General features: G+C 39.5%; 1 long non-coding RNA gene across 1 annotated transcript; it reads left to right on the top strand.

Moving 5' to 3' along the window:
- The first annotated feature begins 359 nt into the window (after nucleotides 1-359).
- Nucleotides 360-7,478, top strand: LOC142051524 (uncharacterized). The gene is made up of 2 exons (XR_012658531.1): nucleotides 360-522; nucleotides 1,118-7,478. It is a non-coding gene; the product is annotated as an uncharacterized LOC142051524 (long non-coding RNA).
- The last annotated feature ends 373 nt before the right edge of the window (nucleotides 7,479-7,851 follow it).

The raw sequence follows: 7,851 nt of genomic DNA, 5'->3' as shown, positions 1-7,851 counted from the left end.
CTGCTTGTAGGCAGTCAGAGGCTGTGGGTGGTGAGGCTCTCACCCAGCTCTTCCCGTGACCTGCAGGCAGGGCAAGCTGAAGGAACAATGCCACCCCTCTGCGGAGGGCTGGGGGGGACCTGTGGGATGGGCACTCACTGTCACAACACTTCTGTTCTAACATGCTGTGCCTTCCAAACCTGAGGTCTTTTTTTTAAAAAAAGTGTCTTTTTAAAAAAGACTTCATTAAGGCTCTTAAACAAGATCAGGTTTTAATATTACAGCCCCAGATCCCTTACTCAGCTACTTTCTACTTCCATAGGTGCCTCTTGGGCTTCTAAGGTTCCCTGGCAGCTAAATTTCTGTTTTCTACAGGACCGTGAGTGTTGCAGTTGGATGTTTCAGCATCTATCTTCCATTCAGACTTGAAGGGAATCCAGCAACACGGCACTTCTCAGTGTGAATCCCCTCAAGGGAGTAATCTGCTAGCTATCTTCATGACATGTCCAAAGTAAATCAACAAGATGTGACTCTTCATAAAAGGTAGTTGCAACAACTTATCACTACAAATTACTTCTAATGCTACAGCTTAGTGGCAAGGGCACTTTCCCAGCATGTGTAGGGTTCCTGGACTGGACATCTCCTCAGTCTAACAAAGTTCAAAGGCACAGTTCGTTCTTCTGAAATGGTGGCCTTTAGCATCAGGTTACACGCACTTTTGGACTGGGCAAGCTCTCCACCTTTACTTCTGAAGACATTACAGCCAAGACTCCAGGAGAGGATAAGCAAACAATACGGAGAAGCTAAATCTGCATCTTGGATATTGGGCTGCTTGTCTTTAACTGAGGCAGCCTGCATTGTGATCCTCACATTTTAAGGTCACCAGCCATTAATTAAGTAAAACAGAGGGAAAAAAATCCTGGGATCAAAAATCTAACACCTGCTAAGACCCATAGACATTAATCAGGTCAGTTTACCACATAAGCTTTTGTTCTGTCCCTTTCTATCCCTCTGTCCCCTTCCAGCCTCACGACCTTAGAGACCAAATTTAAAAATGCAGTGTTTTTCTCTTGGAGTTTTCTACATGAATGACACCTTTCACAATGCACTTTTAAAATGTTGCTTTCTGTAATTACAGTGGAAAAGTGCTTGAGGAGAGGAAGAAGAATAACATTTTTAGAGTGGAGAAAACATTTGATGAAATTTGAATGCTGTAGAAATAGAAACCCAGCTTGACTGCAAGCAAAATTAAGTGGATGAAGCCAGGAGGTGGAAAAGCTGTGTTCCTCATCATAACTCTGCCACAAAGGTCCTGGCAGAACAAAATGTTGAAAGCTACAGTTTGTTAGAGCTGAAGCTGCCTTCAGAGAGCAGCTCTCTTACTTTCTATATGTAAGAATTGTATGTTTCGCTTCGGGCTTTTTAAAATCTAAGTTACTGATAGGCTCATACAACCTTGCACAAATGGTATCTTGACGCTAAACCAACTCCTGAATGATAAATCTAAACTCATCATGTTCAACCATTCCTTAGCCTTAATTCTGTGTTCATTCACTCAGTACATAATTAAGATTGATTTACATGGGAAATCTGTCATCCGTTCCTCCTGAACCCAGAAAAAACTTAGTCAAGTTGTGAGTAACATATGCACATGAATCCCTTAGATGAGCTCATGGTCCCATATACTGCATATATTTTTTTTCAGACACATCAGTATTACTACTACTTTTCAGTAGAATTTGTACTTTTGAGGTTGAGGGTGACTGAGGCAGTTTCTGAAATGACATCATCCCAACTCTGACAGGCCAGTGGAGACTGACATTTTAAAGTAATACTGTTTAAAAGCAGAGCAGCGAAATGATAAGAGCATTTGCCAGGTTAAAGGTTTCTAAAAATAAATAGAGTGCTCTTCAGATACGAGTGACTGGATTATATATGAAGAATATGATTTATGAAAATATGATCTGCAAGTATTTGCCATCATCTGTTGACTTTGTGCTGAAAATCCTAAAATTATTCACCTTTTCTAGCCCTGTGGTGTGCTGAAAGCACTTTGCCTGTTGTCACAAATGTGTTTTACAGAATCACTTGTCTGCAGAATGTCATCTGTCCTCTTTCCCACCACACATTTGTTTGTGCTAAATTGCCCACACCGAAGCACATCCCCTCCTTTTTTATACATTGAAACAAGTACCATAAACAGCCTTCTCACACAGGCTGAGACACAAACACACGCTGTCAAAGGAGGGATTTTTATGCTAAGCAACCCCTGAAACTAATTTTTTCCTTTAGCTGATGCTAAATGGGTAACCTCAGCCAGGCAGACCCTCGAGTTTAATTTCCCAAAGTTATAGGCTTGAGCTTTTAGATACATTTTTCATATACCAAAACAGCTGTGTATGCTCTTGTAGATAGGCACAAAGGTTAATCTAAATAAATTTGTAAGGCTTTTGATGGAGACTTGATTTTGACTGAATTGCTAGAATCTGCTGTTAAACAAGGTCTCCTGTTTTAGCAGCTGGCTAAAATACTCTCAGGTGAAATCCTTCAAGAACCCCATAGCTTATACTTAATAAGATTTAATTATTTCACAACTTATCTCTTTCACATTAGTGCTCCCCCTGCATTTGCCACATTCAAAGGAGCAATTCACGTGTTGAATTATGAAAAATAATTCTAGTGTAGAAATACGGGTAATATACACAAGGTCAAAAAACAGGCAAGAGTAATTTCAACAACTAATTTACTTGATGTAATACTTTGGCTTGATAGTCTTTAAGAGGAGGCTTTACATAAGTCAAAGGTCTTTGGAGTAATATGCAAATCAAAAGCCTACCACTCTCCTAAATCCTTTTAATCCAGTCGTTAATCTCAATAATGACCTAGTTTTTGGAACCTTTACTGTGTTCAGCCACTTAATCACATTACCTAGTTTGCCCTTTGCAAACTTTTAGAGGAGAAATATGTGCACATAAATAACAGCCTGCTAAAACGTAACTGAATCCCCCCTGAGCAAGTGCAGTTTTATAGAAGAAAATCTCCTAGCACCTGCTGAAAACTCATGTAGCCTCTCTTTACCATAACACTAGGATTTTTAGCGGGTAGTAGAGCTTTGCAGAATACAAAGGAAGGAAGAGGCAGATATCAAATTCTCATACTTAGCTGACAATTTTTAGAAAAACATCAAAAGTGATGAATGAGCAGCCATTACATAGTCTGGATTTTTTTTTCTCCATATCAGTTGCTGTGCGTTGTATGATCACTGACATACCTGTTTTTCTGCAAAAATCAATAACAGAGAAAATCACCGGATCCATGTGAGTTCTGAAATTGTAGAGGAAGGAAATTATCAACCATGAAACACACAGTAACTTTTTTCACATGATTCCCTTACGGAGAATAAGAACTGATTTAGATTTTGTGGAAGACACTTCATCAACATCAGAATTCCTCAGCAAGGGAAGGCACAGACCAGCTAAACCACAGCACGTACAGCACGAAACTGCTCTCCAGTACCGAGCGCAGGTGCACGTTAAAGCCCGAAGTTCACTTACGCTGATTCCTTGGCTGGCAGATAGACTCTGTACCTGGAGAAGTATGTCAGAAGAATTTTACACAATAGGATGATGCACCTTCTGTGTAATTCCACCAATGAGGTAATCACATACCTGCCTGCTTGTCAAATATCTGTCAAAAATGTTAAGTACATTTTCAGATGAGCTGGTAGAACAGTGGGCGATTTTTTGTTTATTTTATTTTTTTATTTTATTTTATTTTATTTAATAATTTTCTTTCATTTTACTTCACTTTTGAAAGAAAGTTCTTAAGCCAATCATATTTTTTTAAAAAAAAAAAAAAAGTTCTTCTATCTCTGATCTTTCATAGCCATCCTGCACTAGAATCGAAGTTAAATAGTGTTTTTAGCTGTTATGCCTCAGAGAGAATACCGGAGAGTAAAAAAATAACTGCACCCCCATGAAATGTGTATAAAAATGGACAGTAATGTATGCATTCTCCATAATGAGTCACAAAGGCTAAAAGCATTTGTTAGTTCTCTGAGGTCTAAAAGACCTTGACAGGTACAATGCATGCTTTAGTAAATAGACACAACAACTCTGAACTGAGCTTGTCATTATTGTGTTTCAGTTTTTCATTCAGTGAAAGTAAAAGAAAGCCAAAAATAATAACAATAAAATAAATGAATGTTCACGCTACTGTTGAGGATCTGAATGATCCGAGGGAGCCAAGAGCCTTCTGTAGAGAAGTAATATGGCTCTATGAAAATTATGCTAAAAATCTTTTAGATTCAATACAAAATGAAAATCCTTGTCTAGATTTTCTGTAGTATCCCATAGAATTCTGCATAAGTGATATAATTTTCCATTATATTGCATGGACTGGTGCAAAAACCTTTCAAAAGGTTAGCATTTTCTATCACATTAATATATTTTCCAAGACTTTCCTCTAAAGAATGGTTTCTTCAGCTTATAAATTCCCTTCTTGTTTTACATCTTTTTAGCCTTTATATTGTTTCAAAATAGTTGTCCATATGTAACGAGTTTCCACATTTAATCACTTGAATGAGTAATTATGAAGTTTTGTATGTCCTTGCTTTACCTTCCTTGTTAAGACTACACATATCCTATTTTTAAGAAGAGTTAGTCCATTGCACAAGTCTGTTTTGAAATTCAGATAGATGAGCATGCCAAACAATGGTCTTCCATAATTACTCAGAGTAGCTAACTTACAGGCATTTTAGATAATTTCTTCATCATATTGCCTGAGTTCATGACTATGCTAAATACTGCTCTAGGATATTTGTGAAATAACAGAGAATCAGAGAATGGTTGAGGTTGGCAGGGTCCATTGGAGATCATCTACTGAGACCCTGCTGCTCAAAGCAGGATCAGCTTCAGCAGATTACTCATGGCTGTGCCCAGTCGGGTTCTGAGTATCTCCAAGGATGGAGACTCCACAACCTCACTGGGCAACCTGATTCAATGTTTCATCACTCTCACAGGAAAAAATATTTTTCTTGAGCTTAAGTTGAATTTTCTGCATTTGAATTTGCACCCATTGCCTGTCATCCTGTCACTGAGCGCCACTGAGGGGAGCCTGACTCCATCTTTTTTTGCTTCCCCCATCAGGTATTTACACACATGAATAAGATCCCCTTGAGCCTTCTCTGCTCCAGACTGGACAGTGTCAGCTCTCTCAGCCTCTCATTGTATGTGAGATGTGCCAGTCTCTTAATATTTTCCTGGCCCTTTGGTGGACTTGGTCCAGTATGTCTTTGCCTCTCTTTTAGTGGGGAGTCCAGAACTGGACCCAGCACTCCAGCTGTGTCTCACCAGGGCTGAGCTGAGCAGAAGGACCATCTCCCTTGACCCATAGGTCTTCCCAATGCAACCCAGGACACTGTGGGACATCTTTGCTGCAAGGGCACATTTCTGGCTCATGGTCAGCTTGCTGTCCACCAGGACCCCAAGGTCCTTCTCTGCAGAGGTGCTTTCCAGCTGGCTTGCCTCCAGCCTGTACTGGTGCATGGGGTTATTCCTGCTGAGGTGCAGGACTTGGTATTTGCCTTTGTTGAACCTCATGAGTTTCCTTTCAGCCCATTTCTCACACCTCTTGAGGTCCTTCTGAATGGCAGCATATCCATCTGGTATATCAACTGCTCCTCCCAGTTTTTGTGTCATCTGCTAACATGCTGAAGCTACGTTTGGTCCCACTTTCCAGGTCATTAATGAAGAGCTTCAACAGTATTGTCCCCAGTAGACCTCCAGGGTGTGTCAGTAGTGACTGGCTTCCAGCTAGACTTTGTGCTGCTGATCAAAACCTGTTGAGCTTGGCTGTTCAGCCAGTCTATTGTCCTCTCATATGGCCTGTACTAAAGTCAATAAACAGTACCAATTGCTCTGCCATGCCATTCTTTTGAAGGAAAGTTGAGTAGGTACTAAGGGTAAAATTAGACACACATATATGGATATATTTTTATGAGAAGAGCATGTGCAGTCTCTTACAGTTAGCATTCACAAAATTGCATGCATTGGCCTCCATATAGCTGAAAATATCCTTTCTACTGAATTTATATAGCTAAGTAAATTTAACTTGGTCATGCAAGGCTCTATGGATTTTATCAGAGGCTGTATAGATTTTTACTACCTCTGGTAAAAATTTTCTGCAACATTTAACATAAATAATACACCTTTGACTATTTGAAGTGCAGTAGTAAATACAATTTGCATGGAGTGTAATGCAGGAGAGCACAATGCTAGTGTATGAAAATTACATCAAGGTAACATTTCGCTCAGTGTAATGACAAATAGAAAGAAGAACAGCTTATTTGCATTTTCAAGGTTGCATTTGCCAGTTCTAGTGACTCATCTTTGAGGCAGTCTCTGAACATTGACAGATATAATTCAAACAGCTACCTTTCCTATTCAAAAATTGCAAGCCACTTCTGAGGCACCAAAAAGAATGTCTTTTTCTCAGTAATTTTCAAGATGTTTTCTTGATAAGCATAAAAAAAGATCACAGATTTTTCATTTCTGCATCAGTGGCAACTACAATCTCAGAGAAGCAAGGCAGAAATCAGTTAGAAAGATAAAGGGCTATAGCAATATGCAAATGTAGCAACTGAAATGGGTTTTGGCAAAAAGAAAATATAAAAACTCTTGAAGTGTTTGTGGAAAGGGGAGAGGTAGGATAGCTAAAAGATTTTACCAATATCCGTGTATACATATATAGTCCTGTTCCATGAATATGCTTAGTTTTATGCATACAAATACTCTTGAAGAGATCAGTGACCAAGTACACCTGTAAATATTTCCAGGACCGGAACTACTGTAAAAAGAGGAAGATTTGGGATGAGGGTTGGAGGCAGAGTACGTAAGCTAAGAGTACACAGAACCATAGGAAGACTGAGGTCAGGCTTTAGATGGAGGTCTCTAGTCCAATCTCTACTCCTACCACATGCTCAAAGCAGGATTAACTGCAAAGTGAGGTGAATTTGCTCAGGGCCTCAGTGAACAGTCTGTTCCAGTGCTTAACCACCCTCATCCTGAAGAGGTTTTGTTCTGTAGCCTGACTAGATTTCCTTTCCTGGGACTTTCCACTGTTGTCTGTTGTGTACGTCCTAAATTATCCGTGGGGAATATGGGCAGCTAAAGAAGGTAGTCCAGCACACATGAGATGGAGCTACCTTCTTGCATTTCCTATCTTTCTCCCTGCATGGAGATTCAGGTGACTGTTCTTCCAAGGTTGCCACTTCACTGACTACATGAATGTCTTCACTACTGCTCTCCCTCAGAAAGAGAGATAGGTGAGCTACACGTAGGAATTCTGTCACTTGCCATACCTTGTATACCAGATTTCTTAAACTCTGTATTTGAAAGAGTCTTAGTCATTCAGCTGTAGCCGTTGTTCCTGTACTGCTTTATGTTGTTTTTTTCTCAACTATGTTCCATAACTACTTCATTAAAATACTATAATATTGATTCTCCTTTCCGATGCATGTTTTCAGACTATATTAGAGTTCTGCATAAATTCCTGTCCTAAAATGTTGGCATTCAAGGATGACCCCTTTAAAATAATATAAGACAAAGAAATTGCTATGGTAAATAACATAACCTGCTGCTGGAGAATCAATACTGCATGTGCTCCGTGCATACCCCCAGCTGCTGCCATGATTGTGGTTTGGTTTTTTTTTTGTGAACAAAGCCTAACTGTCATGGCCAAGTTTTCCCAAATTTGATCTCATTTAAAACACTACACTTGTATCAGTAATCATGGAGCATTTGGTTTTCCTACTTGTTTATCACAGAAGCGAAGGCCTGAAGCAGACCTCAGGATCACTTAGTCTTTCCCAAC

This window comes from Phalacrocorax aristotelis, chromosome 1, assembly GCF_949628215.1.
Source record: "Phalacrocorax aristotelis chromosome 1, bGulAri2.1, whole genome shotgun sequence".
NCBI lineage: Eukaryota > Metazoa > Chordata > Aves > Suliformes > Phalacrocoracidae > Phalacrocorax > Phalacrocorax aristotelis.
Note: the sequence above shows the minus strand (reverse complement) of the source record. Positions and strands in the feature narration are given on the sequence as shown.